At 38.4% G+C, this 23,491-nt stretch overlaps 1 protein-coding gene, 1 non-coding gene and 1 pseudogene across 5 annotated transcripts in view; all 3 read right to left on the bottom strand.

Annotated features, from left to right (window-relative positions):
* Nucleotides 1–440, bottom strand: part of ATG10 (autophagy related 10) — a 381,492-nt gene extending 381,052 nt beyond the window's left edge. For 2 of the 4 annotated variants that reach the window (XM_058275546.2, XM_058275552.2), the window contains exon 1: nt 103–329. The gene's annotated coding sequence lies outside the window, so the exon portion shown is untranslated. Of the gene's footprint in view, nt 1–102 lie in introns of all 4 variants that reach the window. The other 2 variants (XM_058275544.2, XM_058275548.1) reach the window with 2 other exon arrangements.
* Nucleotides 80–21,516, bottom strand: LOC101447811 (zinc finger CCCH domain-containing protein 15-like; annotated as a pseudogene).
* Nucleotides 7,362–7,465, bottom strand: LOC111763558 (small nucleolar RNA U13). Its single transcript, XR_002796405.1, has one exon. It is a non-coding gene; the product is annotated as a small nucleolar RNA U13 (small nucleolar RNA).
* Nucleotides 21,517–23,491: the final 1,975 nt, after the last annotated feature.

Raw genomic sequence — 23,491 nt, 5'->3', positions numbered from 1 at the left:
CGCCACCCGCCCTTCCTCCCTAGCTAGGTAGGAGTGGGATGAGGACCGCGCGGGAAGCAGAGCCGGGAGGAGGCGGCCGCTAAAGGCTGTGGGAATACTCACCCCACTCGGCTCGGCCCCTGACCCCGCCGCCTAGCCGGCGGAGGCGGGGCGACGGGACAGGGGGAGGGGAGTGGGGGGAAAAGAAACCGGCGTTCTGTGAAGCCACCGCCCTGCCCGCGGCCTTTGGGAGGAGAGCGGTAGGCCCCCGAGAGCACGAGGGCGGCGGCGCAGGAGCCGAGCCAGCGCACCGGAAGGCCCGCCAGGCGAGAAGCCCGGCCCCTCCCTCTGTCGCCCCCGCGAGCGACCGAGTCAGAGCACGCGCACTGCGCCTCTCGCACGGCGCGGAGTCTAGCTCGGGCTGGTGGCTGAGGGCCTTAGGCCGGCGGGAACGCAGGGGCGTGACCTCCCTGTTCGCCGGTGACGTCAGCTGCCTAGGCCCCGCCCCTCTCTCCACCAGGAAAGACCCTGGAACCAGCAAAGCGGCTGTACATTTCGCAGAGCACAAAGGCAGTTCATTGAGTGGGGAGCAGGAGGCAGGCCAAAGCCCTTGCGAAGGGGTGCCAACGGTTTCAAGGGTTTTTACTGCCTCTACTGACCCTCCTGCAACAAAGTAACCAAATATCTAGTAAATAAAGGGACGGCTAATGGAGAAAGAGAGCAAGTACAAGGATAAACTACGAAGTGCCACTAGCATCCTCCTAAGAGGTTGGAGAACCGTACCTGCTAACCAACCCAGTTTACACTCTGTAGAAAGTACTGGAAACAGCGCAACAGACAAAGCACCACTACCGCTCTAAAACCTTAGGACAGAGAGAGAAGAGTTAGAAATTCGAGTATTGGCAACAAGACCATTTGCGGCAAATATCTTTTTTTTTTTTTAATCTAACAGCAATATAAAATTGGAGGGAAGTAGTGGGTTAAAGAAAAGAATAGATTAAGATGTAGAAGTAAAGGGTGAACGAACTGAAATACTGAAAATGCAACAGCAGACATCTGAGGGAAGCCAGCATCTGGTCCTTTTAACACAACAGAATTAAATTCGTGTGAAAAGAAAGGAGTGAACGCAGGCAAAGAAGTGAAAGGGGAACCTGCCTTCAAAAGTACGGGATGATTTTGATCTTGTACCTCGTTATGTAAGATGTCACCAATGGGGAAAGTACGGTGATGGCTACAGGAAACACTTCCTATTTTTGTAATTTCCAGTGAGTCTATAAAAAGTTTATATATGTGTGTATATATACATACATATAGATATATGGACAATACAGATCTGTGGTGATGAGGGACCAGTGTGTGTGTGGGGGGGAAGGGTTGACAACAAAAAGGCGTGAGGGAATTTTGAAGAGAGGGTGATGGATCCTGTCATGTTCATAATTACAGGACTTGTTTTATAGGAATTCATAAAAGGGGTAAATTTTACTGTATGCAAAATTTTCCAAAACTCATTTAAATTTTTTTAAAAAGATACTTCTAGTAAAGATGAATTTCCACTAAAATGTTTGAGCAACTATGCATATAAATTTACTAGCTGCCAAAAAAAAATTACCCTTTTTTTTTAAAAATTCAAGGCGGTGAGTTCTATGTGAGAGCTTCCGTGGATGGGTGAACTTGGCGCAGTAACCTTAGAAACAAATTTACATTAAAAAATAAGAACTCATTGTTCTACATTGGACTCAATATTTTGGAAGCACTTTACATGCACCAGTTACAGCATGTTACTTTTTAAAAGTTTTTTTTGCATTTGAGATGGTTTTAAAGAGCCAAAAACAAAGAAACTAAGAAAGAGGTAAATTGAGTGACTTCCATGTACTTCTAATCTATCACTGAAGGAATGATACAGTCTTATTCATGTGTTTACTCTACAACACTATAAGTACTTTAGGGTTGGTCCATCAGCCTTGAATCTCCAGCCTCTAACAGTTCCTCGTTAGTAATTGTTTGTTGAATTAAACAGTGAATTAATTACAAAAAGAATGATACTAAAATTTACTGAACACCTACTAGAGGCCAGAATTATACATCGTTAATCTCATGATAACTACATGAAATACCCTTTTTGCAGACATGAAAACTGAGACTAAGGGCAATGATCTCGTAATCATTACATGCGGTTCAGTCTTTGTTTTATTGAATTTGTTCCGTTTGGACGTATTGATCACTTTTCCCCCCACTGAAATGGATCCTTATTCTGTTTTGCTCTTTGTTTTTGCTTGTTGTTTGCTCTCATTGTCTGATCTTTGTTTTTGCTCTTTGTCTGCTCGTTTCTCCTTTAAGAGACATGGGGAAACAACCCCAGGACCCCCCATGTGTAGGTGGGCCCCCAACTGCTTGAGCCAGATCTACTTCTCTGATTACTGTTTAAAAGTCTTGTTTCCCTTAGCGTCCATAAAATCACAGTCCCCTGATTCTCCTTTCAGTTCCCTGACTATTCCTTTTTGTCTCACCCTCCTGAGCTTCTGTTTGTCCATTACACTTTAAATGTCCTTGTTTCCCACAAGGACTCCTAGAGGTTGAAAGAAGTTGGGCATCTTCTGCCTTTTTGTTTGTTTTGGGTTTTTTTGAAGATTTGCACAAAACGAAGGGAAAAAATCCAAAATAGGGTTATACAAATTATATTTATATTTAGTGTTTTTCTTTAACCAATCAACATTTTTACTATCAAATTATAAATTACATTACAAAAATTATAAAACTATTTGTTTCTTTCACATGATTACAGGATTTATTTAAAAATATCAATTCACAGTGTCCTTTAGATAGTGTTGTCCACAAGTTTAAAGTTTCATGATAAATTATTATATTCTAAATCTTGTCATTCATACCACTTGTACAAATCCTTTCTATTTATATCCCATAAGCCACACCTACCTGCAAGGGAAGATAGAAAATGTAGTCTCTAGTTAGGTAGCCTTGAGCCCAGTCAAACCTTGGCAAGATATGGTTGGTCTGCTATTAAAAGGAAGAAGTGGAGAATGGATACTGGGGCATAATTGTCATCTCTGCTGCAGCTTATTATAAGCTGCACTTTTCTACCACCATCCAGAAGGTCCTCAGGAAAAGATAAAGTATGAAAAGGAGATAGGGGAAAGCAGATGTGGCTCAGGTGACTGGGCTCCCACCTACCACACGTGAAGTTTCTGGTTTGAATCCCAGTGCCTCCTAAAGACAGCGAGCTGGCAGCAAGAGACACAAGAAGGAAAAACATAATGAGAACCGTAATAAAGCAGGGAGCAGAAGTTCCTGGTGCCTCCTAAAGAAGACAGTGAGTTGACACGACAGGCAGGCACAGCGACCTTACACAACAAGACGGAACAAGATGCGGGGAGGAAAAACAAAATGAGAGACACAACGGAAGCAGGGAGCGAAAGTGGCTCAAGCAATTAGGCACCTCTCTCCCACATCAGAGTTCCTGGATTCGGCTCCCGGTATCTCCTAAACAAACAAGGAAGATGAAAAGACAGCAAGTGAAAAACCAGGGAGTGGGGAGAAATAAAATAAATATTTTTTTAAAAAAAGGGAGATGGGGAAGAAATCTGATTGAAGTTGTGTGTGCATCTGAGGACTAAAATTGTGTGTGTGTGAGACAAATAGTCTATATCAAAGAATGGTCATTGGAGATTGATAAAAATCAAGAGAGGTGATTAAAGCAACCCATCAAGGTATACATTTGTTGTTAGTATACCTGCAGTACATGTTGAGCTTGTTGTTTTATTTTTATACTTTTAATCAAATTTTTTTCAGGGATCATTTACACACAATAAAATGTTCACTTTTAAAGTATACAGTTTCAATGCATTTCGAAAAATTATACACCTTTGTAAACATTATCAAAACCAAGATAAAGAACATTTCCATCACCCCGAAAAAGTTACCTTATATCCCCTGGCAGTTAATTCCTTCCCCTACACTCAGCTCCGTGGCAACCACTTGCTTCCTCTACGTTAGTCACTCTAGCTTTATGCTGCCTGTTATAGAAAATGGTATACTGTATGCACTTTTTTTGTGTCTGCTACTTTGCCTCAACACAATGTTCTTGAGATTCATTTATGTTGTAGCATTTAGTAGTTAGTTCCCTTTAGTTGTTAAGTAGCATTTCCATTGTATGGATATAGCACAATTTGTTTATCCATTTATCTGAAATGAGCATTTAGGTTATTTTCAGGTTCTGGCTATTATGAATAATCATGTACAGCTATTTTTGTGGACATATATTTTTATTTCTCTTGGATAAATACCTAGAAGCAGCCATACATTTTGTGATCAAAGTAGAAATATATCTATTTCATTTTCATTATTATCCTTAATAGAAGATTATTAATGTATTACTACACACTACCATCTATATTTTGCTTTGGTTGTATTTTTTTTTGCTTGATACTACCACATTGTCTTGTTTGATTGTTCTAATTTAGAGAATTTATTGTTGCTGAATTTGGTTCTTTTTTATGGACTTTAACATTTTTGGAAGTGATTATATATTTTATTTGCCGTTTCATAGTAGGCATCTATACATATATTATGTAAAATTGGGAATGTGGCATGGATTTTTTAGTCCTTGCAAGGATTCAGATATTTGTATGGAAACAGCAATAGGGAATTAACATTCTATTATTACCTGTAGTTCCTTAGAAAAAATTTTAGAATTTTTCTGAAGGTTATTGGAAATTAGTTGTAAAGGTGTTGATGACAGCAAAGAACAAAGTGAATGTGGAATTTGCAGCAGGGATATGCTGTAGCTAACGCAAAGCAATGGATTCTAGCCATGCATGTGTTTTGAGGATCTTATTTTGAGGGTCTAGTTTAAACTGTGACGGACATACCATGTTTCAGTCAAGTATCCAATTTGATCTGTCTGAATAAGGTTAGAATATTTCACTTCATGAATTTTGTAAATTTTGATATTTGCTTTTTCTTTGTTTTCTAACATTCTTGATTGGACATTTTTATCTTTCAAGTATTTGTGGGCATTCAGGAAATACAACTTGCTTTTTAAATTTATCAGAGGATCTCAGTGTTCTGAAAGGAGAACTCTAGTAGTAGTCTGATATTACCTAGCATGCTTGGTTTTTTCAACTAGCAATGGCTGGGAGGATTTGGTGCTCTTTTACTTTTAGGGATGTAAGAAAAATAGTTGTGTTTCAATAGAAAACTGTGCACTGTCTATAGCATATCATCCTAGGTTACCGCATTCTAGTTCTGTTCATTTTCTTTACTCCATATAAATTGATGCTGCTTTGACTTTTCCTTTGAACCAGTTATAATATCTGCCTAATTCCTTCATATCACATGAGTAAAATGAATTCCTTTAATATGTGTTCATTCCTTTTTCTGAAAATTATCATTTCATATTGGCCTGGCATATTGCACTCAAAAACCCCATAGGATTATTCCTTCAGTGTAAACTTTCGGTCCCAAGTCTCATTGAAGGGAAAGAAGTCCAGAGTCTTTGAAAGAATACGATTATGTTTGCTTATGCAAGTGAACCAAATCTTGAACAAAAACTCTTTAAATAGAGAATGGTAAAGGATAGTGTAAGGCCCAAGAAGAAGAAAATGTGGAAGTAGATAGAAAGAACTATCTGTGATAAAGGATTTACAACATCTTCGGACTTCGTGGAAAAAGAAGAGCCCACTAAGATATTTGCAGCATCCTCTATCCAGAATCCATTGATCTGGAAATGGGAGGAAAATGGAGAACTAATTACAGAATCTCATGAAGTCTCTAAAATATTTGGTTCAAACACCTTGTGCCTTCCAGGCCCCAGGTTAGATTCCCTGGAACTAGGCAGCAAGCTGCTCTCCCCTGCTGGACTTCCCCCAACATCCATTGTAGAAAACACTATAAGGGTAATGAGACAAGTTTTATAAAAACACACCAGGGTCCCTTAGGTGAATAAGAACTTGGATGTCCTTGTTCATTAATAATCTATTTTCTTTAAAGTTTTATTGTCATGTTTACTCATCAGGAATTAAATCCTGATTGTAGGATTTAATTGCATATTCATATTGGTGTATTATAATGATGTTTTGCATTAAAACAAGTTCAGTCTGCAACCCCTGAAGCCTTTGTGCAGACCAAATCAGGAGTTGGTCCTGAGGCAATGACTCCATTCATTATAAAATAAAATAAAATAATAAAATCCATGCACTTGCCCAGCACCTTCATCTGCACTATCTCATTAGAGAGGCACCAATTTGGAGTAAAGAAGTCACAGAACAAATTTTATCCCTGCCCCTTACTTGGTATATAAAGTTGGGGACAATTGCCCTCTCTGAACCTTAGGATTTATGTATCTATAAAATGGTATTAGTAATATTCTCAGCTTTGCAGGGCTATGGAAACCAAAAAATCACATGTTCAAATTTATGGGATTGATATATACAGGCAATAGAATAATACAATCATTAGTATAATCATACAGTCTGTGTTTTTAACATGGACTAATGACCAGTATTCAAAACAGTGCATTAAAGTTTGATCTCATTTATGAGCCTATAGGAAAAAGGAAAAAGGTTATATTATATTAATAGCTGAAAATTGGTAATGGCAATTTCCATGTAAGGAGATTACAGGTGACTTTTCTTCTTTATACTTTTTTTGGTATTTCAGAATTAGGAAAAAATAATGATCAATATTTTACTTTTATAATAAAAATAAACAATGCTATCTCCAATAAAAAGTATAAATGATGCTGTGTATTTAAATGAGAGCAAGTTGTTTATAAACTTAACTTTACTGAACATATATTTGACACAAGGAATGTTATCTGGATATAAATTATAAACTGTTGTTCTGTAAAGGGTATAACAATGGAGGGAAAGAGGTCAACTTCAGAGGAAGAAAAGCCAAAATGTGGTGGCCAGCAAATGATGATCAGGAGACATTCCAAATATGCAAAGTTTCCTACTTTTTGTAAACTAGACTTGGCTGTGGACAATGGCCCTGCATCGTCCCGTCTTCCTCAGACAAAGGGGTTGATAGCATAAATATGTAGCAATAGAAGAAAGATGGAAAGCAGCCTCCTTCTGTATATACTTAAGGAATGTTAAAAGGCGTGTATGGAACATGAATTATGACAGGAAAGAAGGAATATACCATGAAAACAGTCTAATCCCATTGTGGTTAAATGTTATAGAATGCGCACTGTATGTAGAGTGAAACAGGCCACAGTTGAGTAGGATTGCATTTCCCATGTGTTTGTCTGCTCTGTATTATGATGCTTTTAATTATTTATGCTGAGTAGTATGTGTAATAAATAGGAGATGAAGTACATTGGCTGCGTAGATTTATTTCTGATATTGGATCTTTTTTTTCTTCCACTTCAGACAGGTAATGTGCCTATATCATGACAAGGTTTGAGGGAGGCACATCTCACAAAAATGCATGAAAACCCATTCATCATACTTATGAACCACAAAAGGATCAATATTAGATCTTAATACATACAAAACACATCCTGCTTGTAACAGTCAGATGCTAAGTCTGGACAATAGGGAAAGGCTGAGCTCACTTGGCTGATTTGACATGATCTTCTTACGAAGACAGGCTGTAAGGTGATATAACAGCCAAATGGAAAAGTACAGCAATTGAAAGGACAAAAAAAATATCACCATGCCTTCCTGAATGCTTATTAGTTCCACAACCCTCAATAAGATTGTTGAGTCTGAGGTTATTGGCTTGTGTGAGGCTTGGCCTGGAGAGTCCACCAACCTGAAGCTGCCAACAGCTCCAACCAGAGACTGCATAGTGCTGGAAGGCATCTGCCTGGAATAAGAAGGCAGGATATGAGAACACTCCATATGGAAGCTGTACCCTTGCCACATCACTGTATCCTTTCAATAAAATGTCTTTGATAAGTAGAATGTGGGTTATTTCATTTCCTCAGCTTTCAGAAATCTAATTAAAACAACCTGGATTAGAATATCCAAAGAGATATCCAGTAGTTGGTTTGGTGGATGAGTCTAGAGCTCAGAAAAGAGGTCAAACTGAAAATATATCCAGTGGCATTATCGCCTATGCTTACTTAACTTACTTTACTATATATCCTTGGCAAAAAACAAAAACATATTTTTCTTATAACATGGCCCCTAAATGCAAGCCAACAACTTCATCTGGTGTTTAACTGTCAAAACAACCTTCTGTTCCAATAGTGAAGGAAAACTGGCTGTGTAGGATTTTTTGATTGACAGAATATACATTCAAAATCATGTATACAATATTTTAGAGGAGATTTTAAGGATTGTCAAAGGTAATTTTATCTCTACTCTATTTTTTGCTTTTCACACTACTTTAGATCCTAATTCACTCAGGAAAAAGTCACTTCCCTGCATTTGGGTGTAGTTGATATACCAGTAGTAGTTGCAGCTATGGTCATAGAGGAGACTATTCAAGTGACACAGAAGAAATAGTTCATGTGAGAAAAGAAGAGGTCTAAGAATGAAATTTTAGTGAACATCATTATTTAAAATGGCAGAAGAGTCGGAGGGGACCAGAAAAGACAAATAGGATTTTAAAAAAGAAAAAGAAATCAAGGAATATCTTCAGTGAGTGGTTAACAGTATCAAAAATCAAGCACTGAAGATAAATACTGAAAAGTGACCATCGGATTTGTAATTAAGAAGATAATGATGATCTTAGGAATAGCAATTCTGATATAATAGTGGTAAACTAAGTCAGATTCAGATGGATCACCATGTAGAATGATGTCTAAAAACAACAACAAAGTGAAGGGGTGACAGGGAAGTAGAGACAAGCCTTTCTTTTTTTAGTTGTGGTTTTTTTTTTTTAATAAAGAAAAGGAAAGGGAAACAATTGTAAGAGAATCAGAACCAAGAATCAGACCAAGAATCAAAGCCAAGGGAAGGTACTTTGGTATTTCACTTTTTAAGTGGGTATGGTTTGATCGTATGTATAGGCCAAGCGCAAGACCCAAAAGGAAAGAGGAGATAATTGAGGCAGCAAAGAGCGCTTGAGGAGACAGGAAGGGATGGGGGTCTCAAGTTCAAATTAGCATTAACTGGGAGGAGAACAGAAGAGAACTGATAGGAATAGAAGCAGATGCCTTTGTATTGGAATCAGAACAAGTGCTAGCAAAAAGGAGTTGAAAGTTCTTATCTGGTACCTTTTCCTTTTCTCTGTGAAATAGGAAATAAGCAGAGACATTTTCTAAAAGTAAAGAGAGAGGCTTAAGGAAACAAGTAAAAATTTTATAGTAGTCCTTAAAGGAATTGGGAGAAGTTGAGAAGGAACATATAAGATTTGAAGATATAGCTAATGTTGAATTCCTGTATTTTGTGGAGGTACTAATTCTTATATTTGGGAGGCGGTTTTTTTTAATGCCACTCATCCTGCTTCCATGATACAGTATAAAAAGCAGATGGGAGGGTGGATCCAGAACTACAGGATTGCAGGGGTGCTGAAGCGAATTCAAAGGGTGGTAGTAAATTGAGGTTGCTGGTAGGATGGTGGTTCAAGTGAGATCCATGAAGTCTGAGCTGGATGGTAAGGAAGTAATACTAAGAGGGGACCAACAGACTAGGGGAAAAGAGAGGACTGAAGACTGAAGATGATCATGGCATCAGTTGGAGAGTAGGCCTGTAGAAATAGAAGTGAGAGAACTGGTGGAAAAAGAAGGTATGTTTAGAGAAGAGGAGGTTGGTATGTAGGATTATAGAGGTGGAATGGTTAGTTCTAGGTGAGGGCAAGGTCCAAGAGGTCAATCCAAGGAGAGTTGCTAAAGTAGAGAGGTGAAGGCTGTGAGCACTGAACAGTCACAAACCTGTAGGACTAAACTAGCAGATAGGTCATTCGCGAAGGCCTTGCCATTTCTGCAGGAGGAGGCATGGAGAAAAAGAGGGTGAGCCTGGTACCAAAAACCTAGGTCAATGTGAAAAACTGAGAAGAAGATGGAGATGTGAAGGGGAGGAAGTGGTATACATGAACTGGTTACAGAGCTCAACAGAAGAGAAATTTTGCTTGATAGTATAACCAGATTTTGTCTAGATTCTTGACTATGCTGCAGAAATGAATTTCAAGACATGTCAGGTGAGTTAGGCCAGTAATTTATTAAGGTAGGGAGAGAAGAGAAATGGGAGATCATGTGTCCCAGGTAGAAAGGAAAGGGCTGAAAAGTGATAATGAGGGCTGATTCACAGACTGCAATTCCCCATTATAGATTATAAATGCCCAGGTTTTACTTGCATGGCCATCATGACCGGGGGAGGGGGTTGGTGGTGCAGGAAACAGCAAGAGCAGGGTGCAGAAGGCAGGAACAGGCACCCGGACTGGCAGTGGGACAGGCACCAGGATAGGCACCGGGACAGGGTGAAGGCAAGAGAGCAAGAGTTCAGCCTTTTTGCTTGCTTTTTTTTTTTTTAATGTATTTTATTTTTTATTTCTCTTCCCTTCCCTGCCCTGCCCCCCCCCCCAGTTGTCTGCTCTCTGTCCATTCGCTGTGTGTTCTTCTGTGTCCGCTTGTATTCTTGTCAGCAGCACCAAGAATCTGTGCCTCTTTTCGTTGCATCATCTTGCTGCATCAGCTCTCTGTGTGTGTGGCCCCACTCCTGGGCAGGCTGCACTTTTTTCATGCTAGGCGGCTGTCCTTATGGGGCGCACTCCTTGCGTGTGGAGCACCCTTGTGTGGCACGACACTCCTTGTGTGCATTAGCACTGCATGTGGGCCAGCTCATCACATGGGTCAGGAAACCCTGGGTTTGAACCCTGGACCTCCCACGTGGTAGGCGGACGCTCTATCAATTGAGGCAAATCTGCTTCCCTGTGCTTACTTTTTAAACCATTAATTATTCCACCCCTTTACTAATGGCAGGTGAGGAGTTCCAGCTGTTTGCTGTTTTGATTGATTACCCCACCCATCAATCCCCCAGGAGGGCCCAATTACAAAGTCCTTGGGGAATATCCAGGGATTCTCCTTCCTGGCTTCCAGAAGAAATCTTGTTCTGAGTGGCATAACCTTGGTGGGGGGCTGGGGAAGGATCTTCCAGCGGCCATCTCGGGGTTTTTGAGGTCCACATGGACTTCTTGCCAGGCTCCAGACCCTTCTATCTGGTCTGCAATTGGCATCTTAGAGATGGGAGAATGCTAGCAATGCTTCTAGGCTATGAGGAAAGGAGCCAGCCTATTAATATTCATCCATTGTTTTCACAAACACTTATTAAGAATCGAGAATTTACCAGGCACTGTGCTAAGAGGTGGAAATAAAGCACTGAACAGGAGAAGCACTGCTTCTGCCCTAATGGAGCTTTGAATCTATAGTCAGCAAGACCACAGATAAACAAGGGGGGAAAAAATTGAGCTTGAACATGCTCTGGGGTTGTGTAGATTTGGTTGTTGGAATGTTGAAGGCTAAATCAATCTGGGCACTCTTAAGAGTAAGGAAAGGTATGCACCTGATCTGGGAGGCAGTGACATCGATAATGTTGACAAGCCTTCTCCAGTTTTTGAAAGAGTCACTGATAGAACTGTTTACTAAAGAGCAAAAACTAGTTTACTGTATCTTTAGGGGTTATTTGCATTACAACAACAACCCAGTGTGTCTATTGATATGGAAATCATTTAAGAATGCTTTAATAGCAAAACAACCACAGAACTGTATGTTATTCTAAAACATAATACCAAAGTACTACATGAAAGTTAAATTTAAATGTTATATGTATGCAAGATGGAAAATTTCCCAGAAGCTTTTAGAAACACAATTATAGATTGCTATTCTGAGTATCAAATGATAAGAACAGGGAAAAGAAGGACAAATGAATTAGAGGTAGATAATATGTGATAACCACATGTAAATACATGTAAGATCATTATTCCTTTGACACTCGGCAAGCTTCACCCAATTATAGTATTTTCAGTTATAATCAGTGAAGTTCAGATAGAAACATTCAACGATTTAGATCCACTTTCAGGAATTTTTTTCATACAGCCAATATATTAACAAATGTCTACTAAAAACAATAAGACTGGGAAAATATAAAGGAAACTAGCAATGTCAAGTTATCAGAGATAAATTTCCATAAATAAACGTATATAAGTATAAAATTGAAAACAAACATTATCACAGCCTTTAAAAAACAGATACTAACATGGTGAGGAGAAAGGGGAGAATAAAGAGGAAGAAAAAAGAATAAAAAGCAATAAAAAAATTTTACAATATACCCATGTTCCTACAGTACAAGAATGTTCAAGCCTCAAATCCTGAAGCCAACAGTTCCTTTTAGCCTTCTCAGCACATCCTCATAACCTGAGGCTTGTGCGTAAGCTTTTAGGGCTAAGAAAAGCCTTTGGGAGGCTTGCCACCTCAAGTTTCACTGTAGATAAGGCTCAGTGAACAAATATCAGGCTGAAACACAAGCTGACCTTCCCTTAGGAGGAGGGATTTGGCTTAGGTTAGATTTAGGGATTTCAGTCTTGTGTTTGCCTCCCCAACCTCCTAAGTGATTGTGAGAAGCCGGCTCCCTTCCTGCTGGCCTGCAAATTTTTCACTGTGTTACTTATCATCAAGAACATATTCATTTCAGAAAATGTTAATTAATATTTAACAAAGTATATTTTCCTGTTTCCCTTTTTTTTGGATTTTAATGTATGATGATCTTTATTTACAACCTTATTGGTAAAAAAAAGGGAAAAGTTTAAAACAATTTAACACAGGGCATTGCAGCTTATCCTGTCCAAAGATATACAATATTGAATTTGCATATGTGGTGTCCTCCATGAAGTATAGTGCTTGCTCATATTTTATGCAGTCTTCTTAACATATAAATACATAGGAAATCAAATTATTCATTAAAAACTGCATTAAATGAAGGGTATTTTAAATTTGAATTTATGTTGCTTCTGGTAATAACACATGTCCAGTGAAAATCAAAATTGGAAAAGTAGTTACACTTCCTACTTGAGTGGACATTTAAACAATCATTTTCTGTAATGACCATTATGTTTCAATTTATCATAAATTACTGTGGGTGGTGGACTTGGACTAGTGGTTAGGGTGTCCGTCTACTACATGGGTGGTCCGCGGTTCAAACCCGGGGCCTCTTTGACCCGTGTGGAGCTGGCCCACGTGCAGTGCTGATGTGTGCAAGGAGTGCCAGGCCATGTGAGGGTGTCCCCCACATAGGGGAGCCCCATGCGCAAGGAGTGCGCCCCGTAAGGAGAGCCGCCCAGCGCGAAAGAAAGTGCGGCCTGCCCAAGAATGGCACCACCCACACGGAGAAGTGACACAACAAGATGACTCAAGAAAAAGAAACACGTGCCGCTCACAACAGAAGCGGACAAAGAAGATGCATCAAATAGACACAGAGAACAGACAACGGGGGGGGGGGAGGGGGGAGAGAAACAAATAAATAAATAAATAAACTACTGTGAACTTACCATGAGATGTCGTGAAATTCAGAAGAGAAGATATAGGGAGAATATTCCTTTTTTGGAGAAGTATAAGCCCCCCAGAATCAGCATGGGAAATAAACATCCTATTGTAGAATTCTAGGTGGAAAAAAACTCACATAGTCAATTTTAACTCGTGTAGAGGTGACAACTTTTTCATTGACTTGTTCGATGTCATACTTCTAAATCAAATGTGTTTAATTCTTCTGGTTCTCCCAAGTCTTCACCAGTAAAAAGGTTTTCATCAACAGAAACAGCATCAATGGCTCCATTTTCCTGTCCCTCTTCTTCATTTTCCTCTTCCAAATCACTTCTTTCACCATTTTCAGACTTACTGCCAGAAGCTTTGCTTAATTTGTTTTCCTCTTTTTCTGAAATATATGGATTGAATCTTTCAAGATTAGCTACAGTAATACCTCTCTCATCTAAATCTCTTTTTTAAAACTTTATTCTGTACATTTAAAAATTGAAAATATGAACAATTAAAAACTAAAAAGAAAACACAGTTGAATAAAAACATGTATTTCTCAGTTAAATGTACTAGATATATAAATAATTTTTTGAATCCTGCAATATGTTACACAATATATTTGGTTCAATATATTTGGTACACAATCATACAGTATTTGTCCTTTTGTGTCTGGCTTGCTTCACTCACCATAATTTCCTCCAGGTTCATCCATGTTGTCATATGCTTTACAACTTCATTTCTTATTACAGCTGCATAATATCCCATTGTGTGAATACTCCACAGTTCACTTATCCATTCATCTGTTGATGGACAGCTGGGTTGTTTCCAAATTTTGGCAATCATGAGTAATGGCTCTATGAACATAGGTGTGCAAATGTCTGTTCGTGTCACTGCTCTCAGTTTTTCTGGGTATGTACCCAATAGTGGTATTTCAGGGTCACATGGCAAGTCTATATTCAACTTCCTTAGGAACTGCCAAACAGTCCTCGACAGTGGTTGTACCATTCTGCATTCCCACCAACAGTGAATAAGTGTTGCTATCTCTCCACATCCTCTCCAACACTGTAGTTCTATGTCTTTTTAATAGTGGCCATTCTGATAGGTGTGAAATGATATCCCATGGTAGTTTTGATTTGGATTTCCCTAATCATTACTGATGTTGAGAATTTCTTCATGTGTTTTTTGCCATTTGTATTTCTTCTTTGGACAAATGTCTATTCAAGTCTTTTGCCCATTTTTTAATTGGTTCGTTTGTCTTTTTATTGTTAAGTTATATCATCTCATTATATATGCTGGAAATTAAGCCCTTATCAGATATATGATTCCCAGATACTTTCCCCCATTGAGCTGGCTGCCTTTTCACTCTTTTGACAAAGTTCTGTGAGGTGCAGAAGTATTTAATTTTGAGAAGGTCCATTTATCTATTTTTTTCTTTTGTTGTACCTGCTTTGGGTATAAGGTCCAAGAAACCATTACCTACTACAAGGTCTTGAAGATGTTTCCCTACCTTTTCTTCTAGTAGTTTTTTTTTAATGAATAAAATTTTTATTTAAATGGTTTAATAAATCATTTAAATTTATTAAATGATAAATGAATAACATTTATCATTAATAACCTGCAAATATCCTTGTCTGTAGTATGATTTTAAATTCTCAAGTTTAAACAATTATAACAAGGCTTTGTGCCAAATCATTTCTTACAAATTACAGCGTTGAGTCATTTTATTATAAAAAGTTGGTAATTATATACATAAATTTATATGAACTTAAAATTCATCATACATTTACTTCATTTCTTAGCTTGACCTTCTAGTAAATCTTTAGCTTCATTGATTTTGCCTGCTAAATAAGGAGATCCTCCCTTGTCTGGGTGATTTAAGAGTATAATTCGTCTATAAGCATCACTTTATTTTTCCTTTATTGGCAGTAGGGCTTACACCTAGTATTAATGCTGCCTCCCATTTTGTCATTTCGGGCTCAAATCCACCTCTATAATAGCCACCACTGAAGGCAGATTTTGGGAGACTTTGAAAAACTTGTTTTACTTGAGGCTCCATATGCTTCATGGCTTGCAAAACATAACAGCTTGCAAATCCTGCAGCAGCAATGGTCAGTCAACTGCTACCACTGTACTGGCCATAGCTCCGGCTTGGCTCTCCTGCCTCCAGCGGGAGCGCGGTTCATCCCAGCCCAAAGGCCATGGCCACCCACACCTCTACCAAAAAGCGACACTTCTAGTAGTTTTATGGTCCTGATTTTTATATTTAGGTCTTTGATCCATTTTGAGTTCATTCTTGTATAGGGAGTGAGAAAAGGGTCCTCTTTCATTCTTTTGATTATAGATATACAGTTCTCCCAGTACGATTTGTTGAAGAGACTGTTTTGTTCCTTTAACATTAACTTTGTAGGTTCATCAAAAACTAGTTGATTGTATAGGTGAGTGTTTATTTCTGGATTCTCAATTCTATTTCACTGATCAATGTGTCTATCTTTATGGCAGTACCATGCTGTTGTGACCATTGTAGCTTTGTAATATATTTCAAGGTCAGGCAGTGAATTTCCACCCATGTCGCTTTTCTTTTTTAGAATGCTTTTGGCTATTCAAATGCACTTTCCCTTCCAAATGAACTTGGTAATTGCCTTTTCTAATTCTTTAAAGTAAGCTGTTGGGATTTTGATTGGTATTGCCTTGAATCTATAAATCAGTTAGAATAATATTGACATCTTCATGATATTTATTCTTGTAATCCATGAACATGGAATGTGTTTTCATTTGTTTAGGTCTTCATTGATTTCTTTTAGCACTGTTTTTTAGTTTTCTGCATATAGGTCCTGTATGTCTTTGATTAAATAAGTCCTTGGTATTTGAGTCTTTTCTTGTTATTGAAAATGGAATTTTTCCCCTGATTTCCTCCTCAGATTGTTCAGTACTAGTGTCCAAAAACATTACTGATTTTTGCACATTGATCTTGTATCCTATCACTTTGCTGGACTCATTTATTACCTCAAGTAGTTTTGTTGTGGATACTTCAGAATTTTCTAAGTACAGGATTATGTCATCCACAAACAATGAGAGTTTTACTTCCTCTTTTCCTATTTGGATGACTTTAATTTTTTTTCTTGTCTAATTGCCCTAGCTAGAACTTCTAGTACAATCTTAAGTAACAATGGTGACAGAAGGCATCCTTGTCTTGTTCTCAATCTTAGAGGGAAAGCTTTCAACCTTTCCCCATTAGGTATGATGTTGGCTGTGTGTTTTTCATATATCTCTTTTATCATATTAGGAATTTTCCTTCTATTCCTATCTTTTGATTTGTTTTTATCAAAAAAGGATGCTGGATTTTGTTGAATGTCTTGTCTGCATTGATTGAAATTATCATGTGGGTTTTTTCCTTCAATTTGTTAATGTAGTCTATTATGTTGATTGATTTTCTTATGTTGAACCATTCCAGGAATAAATCCCACTTGACCATGATATATAAGTCTTTTGATATGCTGTTGGATTCAATTTGCAAATATTTTGTTGAGAATTTTTGGATCTATGTTCATTAGATTGGTCTGTAATTTTCTTTTCTTGTAGTATCTTTATCTGGCTTTGTTATTAGGGTGATGTTGACGTCATAAAATTTATTGGGTAATTTCCCCCCCCTCTTCAGTTATTTGGAAGAGTTTAAACAGGATTTGTGTTAATTCTTTTTGAAATGCCTGGTAGAATTCACCTGTGAGGCCATCTGATCCTGGACTTTACTTTGCTGGGAAATTTTTGATGATGGATTCAATCTCCTTAAATGTGATTGATTTGTTAAGTTCTTGTATTTCTTGTAGTGTCAGTGGAGGTTGCTTGTGCATTTCTTGGAATTTGTTCATTTCATCTGTTGTCTAGTTTGCTGGCATACAGTTTCTCATAATATCCTCTTTGCTTCTTTTTATTTCTGTGGGGTCAGTTGTAACTTCCCCCTTTTCATTTCTGATTGTATTTATTTGCATCTTCTGTTTTTTTTCCCTTTGTTAGTCTAGCTAGGGGTTTGTCAATTTTATTGATCTTTTCAAAGAACCAGCTTTCGGTTTTTTGGTTTTCTTTATTTTTTGGTTCTCAATTTCATTTATTTCTGCCCTAATCTTTATTGCTTCTTTCCTTCTGTTGGCTTTGGGATTAGTTTGGTGTTCTTTTTCTAGTTCCTCTAGTTGCTCAGTTAAATCTTTGAGGTTAGACTTTTCTTCTTTTTTAATACAGGCATTTAGGACTATAAATTTCCCTCTCAAGACTGCCTTCACTGTACCCCTTAAGTTTTGATATGTTGTATTCTCATTTTCATTTTTCTCAATATATTTACTGATTTCACTTGCAATTTCTTCTTTGACCCACTGATTATTTAGGACTGTGTTCTTTTGCCTTCACGTATTTGAAAATTTACTTTTTTCCTGTCTATTATTCATTTCCAGTTTCATTCCATTATAATCTGAGAAGGTGCTTAGTGTCATTTCCATCTTTTTATATTTATTGATAGCTGCATTGTATCCTAACATGGTATAGCCTAGAGAAAGATCCATGGGCACTTGAGAAGAATGTATAACCCACTAGGTTTGGATGCAGTATTCTGTATATGTCTGTTAGGTCTGACTTGTTATCATGTTGTTCAAGTTCTCTGTTTTCTTGTTGATCTTCTGTCTAGTTTTTCTATCTAATGATGTGAGTGGAGTGTTGAAGTCCCCAATGATTATTGTAGAGATGTCTATTTCTCCCTTCAGGTTTGCCAGAGTTTATCTCATGTATTTTAAGACACCCTGGTTAGGTGCATAGATATTTATGACTTACATCTTCCTGGTGGATTGTCCCATTTATTAATATGTAATGGCCTTCTGTATCTCTTGTAATTTTTTGCATTTAAAGTCTGTTTTGTTTGATATTAGTATAGCTACCCCTGCTCTTTTTTGGTTACTATTTCCGTGAAGTATCTTTTTCCAACCTCTCACTTTCAGTTGGTTTGTATCCCTGGGTCTAAGGTGAGTCTCTTGTAAGCAGCATATGGAGTGCTCATATTTTTTATCCATTCTGTCAGCCTGTATCTTTTGATTGGGGAGTTTAGTCCATTCACATTCAATGATATTACTGTAAATGCACTATTTACTTCCACCATTTTATTCTTTGTTTTTGATATGCCATATCATATTTTTGTCTGTCTTTTTACTCTTTTAATTATCCTTTCTCCTCTCTTTCTCCTATACTGCCCTCCAAGTCTCTGTCTCCTGTCTTTTTCTTTCAAGTTCTTAGGTTTCCTTTACTATTTCCTGCAAATTTGGCTTCTTTTTTGCAAACTCTTTTAGTTTCTGTTTGTTTGTGAATATTTTATACTCACCTTCATATTTTAAGGACAATTTTGCTTGTTAAAGAATTCTCAGCAGACATTTTTTCTCTTCTAGTATCCTAATTGTATCATACCACTGTCTTCTCACCTCCATATTTTCTGATGAGAAATCTGTGCTAAGTCTTACTGTGTATCCCTTGTATGTGATGGTTTGCTTCTCCCTTGCTGCTCTCAGAATTTTCTCTTTACCTTTGACATTTGACATTCTGAGTAGTATGTGTCTTGGAGTAGGTCTATCAGGTTTATTCTTATTGGGGTACAGTAGGCTTCTTGAATATGTAAGTTCATTTCTTTTGTGAGAGTTGGGAAATTTTCAGCTATGATTTCCTCAAATACTCTTTCTGCCCCTTTTCCCTTCTCTTCTCCTTCTGGAATTCCCATGACACATAGGTTGTTGTTTTTCATGTTGTCATTCAATGCTCTGAGCCCCTGCTCAATTTTTTTTCCATTTTTTCCCCCTCTCTGTACTTTCCTCTCTTCAGTTTTAGCTGAATCACTTTTCTTTCTTCTGTCTTATCAAGTCTGCTGCTGTATGCCTCTAATGTGTTCTTGATCTCACCTATTTTCTTTCATTCTCATGACCTCTGTTATTTTTCTGTTCAGGATTTCAAATTCTTCTTTGTGCTTGCTTAATGTCTTCTTGATGTCATTTATCTCTTTAACCATATTGTCATTAACTCTAATTTGATTTTGGAAATTTGTGCACATCTTGCTAATTAGTTCTCTCAAATTCTGTATCTCTTCTGGGACTTTGCTATATTTCTTTTCTTGGGCCATGTCTTTTATTTTCTTGGTATGGCTCATAATTTTTTTGCTGGTGTCTAGGCATCTGATTAGGATGTAATTTACTCAGATGCTCACTTTCTTTTCTGTTTTGTAATGATTTAGTGGCAGGAGACTGTGTATTACCACTGCTCTTTGATTCTTGGCTAGGACTGGATTTTTAGGATTGTCCCTGCTGGTTGTTCAAAACTGTGTACTGGACCCAGTAATGGTTGTAGACTTACATCCCATGGTCTTGGGAGGGATGCTGTAGGGGCCAGAGAAGGCCTCTCCTACTTACTTTTAATTTTCTTGTGCATACTTCCTTGGTCTGCCAGCAGATGGCACTCTGTTAGCTCTTAGTTCAATATCTGGTCAGGGTGTATTTGTTGCAAGAGCTTCCTGTCTGGATGCTAGGAGCCTTGTAATTTGAACTTTCTCTGAAACAGTTCTCCAGCCTTCTCTGGCAGCCCTCTCCCCACCCCCACCCCCCTTTTCCTGGTGAGGAAATATTTCCACTCCTCTCTGAGTCCTCAACAATCAGTCTAGTTAGTAGAGAATGACAGGGTCGAATATCCTTAGCCCCTTGCCAGCTCCCAAGGTAAACACTGGTGCAGCCCCACCCAGCCTGGAAGAGCTCCTGGGACACAGCAGACCAAATCTGTGAATCTGCCTTAGGCTGTGTCCCTCTTTCTTCTCTCCTACGGTGGTAGATCCCTGGAGCCCTCTTTGCCTATAGCGGCAGCCCTAAGTGTCTTTAGTGTGGGGAACGGTGTCAACAGCAGCAGTCACTGGTCTTAAGTCACAGTTCTGTCATTGCACTTTCCCTCCTTTGTTCCTCTCTCCTCTGGGTAGTGTCCAGCCATCACCTAGTGTCCTATACCCTAGAAGATCTTTTTCTAGGCTGTTTCAGCCTACCCTTTAGCTGTTTTTCTGGAGAATGGAGTCCCGTGTCTTTCTAGTCTGCCATCTTCCTGAAAGTCTCATCCACATCTCCCAAATCTATGTCATTCACACTCACAGAATTATCAGCCTCATCACCACTTGATCCCTGGATGTAATGGTTGTCATCTGCTTCATCCTTTTCCTCATCAACCAGTTCAGAACGAAATTCAAACACTTCATGACCACTGATCCCTAGTGCTTTCCCTGCTTTAAAGTATGCTTTCCTTCTTTCCATGTCTTGCTCAAGTTTATCAATCTTTTCTTGTCTCTTCCTTTTCCATGCAAGAAAAGATTCTAGAGTGATTGGGGTGACATTTGGACTTACAGACAGAACACTCTCTTTCAACAAGATCTTCTAATGAAATTTCATCTTCTTTCTCTTCTAACTTTTTATCTTTTTTCAACACAAATCCAGGAGGAAGTGCATGATGACACATTCTCCCTCCAGGGTATACCCAAACCAGCCATACTTGTTATTTTCAGTAGCTTCAAGGAAATGCTCGCACATTATTTGAGTTTTTGGTTTTTTCTTTTCCACCTCACCAGGCTTCTTGTTTACTATTTATCCCAGCTTTTTCTTATCCCAATTATCCACAATATCTTTCTTAAATTCTTCAACTCTTGCATCAATGTAAACACTTTGCTTTTCACATTTTCTCTCAGTCAAGTCATGAGAGAACTTACGCTTACTTCCTTTAGTATACTTCCTTGCTAGAAGAATGCAAACCACAGATTTGGGATCTGCACCTTTACTTATTCTTTGAGCATCAGTTCAGGCTTGAACAGTTCATTTAGCTCCTGCAATTCTTTTTTCTTGTCGTCTTTCTTCACTTTCTTTTCAGCTTCACTTTGTGCTATCTGATGTGGATTTTGTTGGCCAAACATGGCTTGATGAGTGACAGCTTTGATTAACTTCTGTTGCTTTGCTCCTCTCTTGTTCTTTCAGACCAAACCTTTTGTCTTCAATAATCTTCTCCTATTTCTGGTCTGCCTGTTTGCTGTCTCTGGCCTGAGCCTGTTTCTTGCCAGGCATTGTGGATACAGGTGGTAGGTACCAGCCAAGCTTAAAAACAGCTGGAAACCATTGGAGCCTCTGGCCCCACAACAGGAGGAAGAAGATGGCCAGGGTCATCTTCACTGCCACACAGCACAGTAGGCGAGTTGCTCCTTACTTATTATATTAAATTAAACCAGACATATGGTATCATAGAAAACATACTTGGGCAAAGTGTAAAAACTGATAGCCACTTGTTCATGCAACAGCTACTTACTGAGTAACTACTAAGTACAAAGCACTTTGTGAAAAGCAGCATAAAACTGAGGTTCTTGTTTACAAGCTGTAGAAACTGATTAGTTAATTTTAGTAGGAAAGATATTTATAGACATAATACCAATTAGCTCATGAATCAGTGAGATGACTGAAGAATCAAGCTAAGGAAATGGGTAAGAACAATCAGACAGTAGGAATCACAGCCAGGTCACATACCAGTTTGATTAGGATGTTTCTGCTGACCCTGCCACAAACGGGTGGCATACTACTAGACATGATATGCTGGAATACCTGACTGCTAGGAATATATTTTAACCATCCTTTCCCATTCACACAATTCACTTCAGATTCAAAGTCTCAAGTCTAATTGGCCAAACCTAGGTTTCATGCTCATGTCCTACTTGCTAAGGTAGGGAAGAGGGACTATCTAGCTAATTTGGCTTTTGGAGTAGGAGTTAGGGTCTTACTGCCCACCAAGACTCAAACAATGGGGGATGTCCCATGAAGTAGGAAGAAAATTTGGATGTTCAATGGCCAATAAATTATAAATGTTCACTTCTTTGTCCACCCAATATAAACCCTTTTTCCCATTCTTCTCCCAAAAAGATGCAACAGCCATTGCTTCTGCAACTTGTTAGTATGCCATATTTGGTATTTTATAAAGACCCGTTCCAGATTTCCCTTGTCTTCAGCTGATTAGAATTATTTACCCAAAGAGGCAATCCTGCCTATACAGGATTGTAGGCATCTTACATTACTTTTACCACTGGACCTGGTCAAATAAGGAGGGATCCCAAGCTATCCCCTAGCCAAATGTAAGTTTCTTTTTGGTTCATTTACTCAGGGGAAGGAAGCGTCCAAAATGGTCTGATGAAAGGTTCAACTTCTTATTCCAAAAGAACCACTTTGTCCTCTGGTGGAAGCTTTATTTGTCTTCTAAACCAGAAATATCAAGTTGAGAGAACAGAAGTTAGCATTACATGAAAAACAGGAGTAATTATGAGAAGTTTCATGCCCCTTTTCAACTCTTATTTACTTGACTAATGTATGGGGAAAATATCATACATGGTTCAGACCATACTGCAGACATATACCCCAAGCTTTCAAGTTTTTTAATCTCCCAGCTGGAGTTGTAACTGAAAATAGGTTCCTGTGATCTTTAAGTGAGCTTATTGCTTCTGGTGATAGGATGTATAAGATGAAGAAATCATATGGTCATTAGCATAGCTTTACTTTTTTCTCTGTAATGTGAGATCCTTTTTCAATAGTAAATGGGAATCTATGAAAGTGGATAAGTCATTCAGTAAATCTAAAATGATGTTGCTGGCAGAGCTGTAGTGGGCAAAAAAGGCAAATCCAAAGCAAGGATAGGTATCTAGTCCAATGGGAAACTCAATCCCTCTTCCATAGTAGAGATCCAGTGTAGTCATATTGCCTCCAGGTGGCCTGTGGGCCCTCACTTCCATCACCGCTACCAAGTTATGGTGCCAAGGGACTTAGGATTGATAGCTACTGCAAATAAATGGGGGCACTCACCATGGCAGTAATTAGATCAGCCTTGGTGAGAGCAATTCTCTTATTGAACAAAAGCATCACTTTCATTTCCGCCGCCAAGAGACTATTTAGCAAGCACTGGGGTGCTTCCCTAATTGGGAAGAAGTTTACCTCTTATCCTTAGAGTAAGTCATCTTGTCCACCTTCTACATTAGGAATCTTTTGACAACCATTCATATAAGAT

This window comes from Dasypus novemcinctus, chromosome 2, assembly GCF_030445035.2.
Source record: "Dasypus novemcinctus isolate mDasNov1 chromosome 2, mDasNov1.1.hap2, whole genome shotgun sequence".
NCBI lineage: Eukaryota > Metazoa > Chordata > Mammalia > Cingulata > Dasypodidae > Dasypus > Dasypus novemcinctus.
This window is presented reverse-complemented; position numbering and strand designations above follow the sequence as displayed.